Genomic DNA, 597 nt, shown 5'->3' on the forward strand with positions numbered 1-597 from the left:
GGGGACAACGTCGCACTCACTAACTCCACTGCTGAGGCCTGGGAACATGACGAGGGGCCAGATGCATAAATGATGCGTACACACAAAAACCATTCGTACGCAACTCCCCGCACGTAAATTGGTCTTTGTAAACACAGACTGTGTCACCTCACTCATTCCTTTGACCAGTGAAAATACAAAATTAGCCGAGACACGTAATTTAACATAAAATAAAATAAACAACTTCTCGGCTTCATTCATTATCATCATTATAAGTTTTACTGTTCACACAGCAATAACGATTATACAGTCATAAAAAGAAATAATGTGGTTTTTTTCAGCATCGTTTCATATCCTGATTATTTATTGTGAGTCATTCTGTAATTGTCTGATACTATTTGAATATTTACTGATCACAGTGTTGGAGCCTGGAGCCTCATTAAGTAAATTGATACCTCCTATCTGTAAGGCCAGGAACACACTGACACCTCGCAGCTGGCGTCTCACCTATTCAATCAATTAATCAATATGAATCAGTATTTTTATATGTTAACATCCAGCAGCTCAGTGGTGCAGCGGTCAGCACCTTCCCCTCGCAGCAAGAAGGCTCTGGGTGCA

Source organism: Seriola lalandi, unplaced genomic scaffold, assembly GCF_002814215.2.
Source record: "Seriola lalandi dorsalis isolate HSWRI2012SDOR001 ecotype SW California unplaced genomic scaffold, Sedor1 jcf7180002053910, whole genome shotgun sequence".
Classification (NCBI taxonomy): Eukaryota; Metazoa; Chordata; class Actinopteri; order Carangiformes; family Carangidae; genus Seriola; species Seriola lalandi.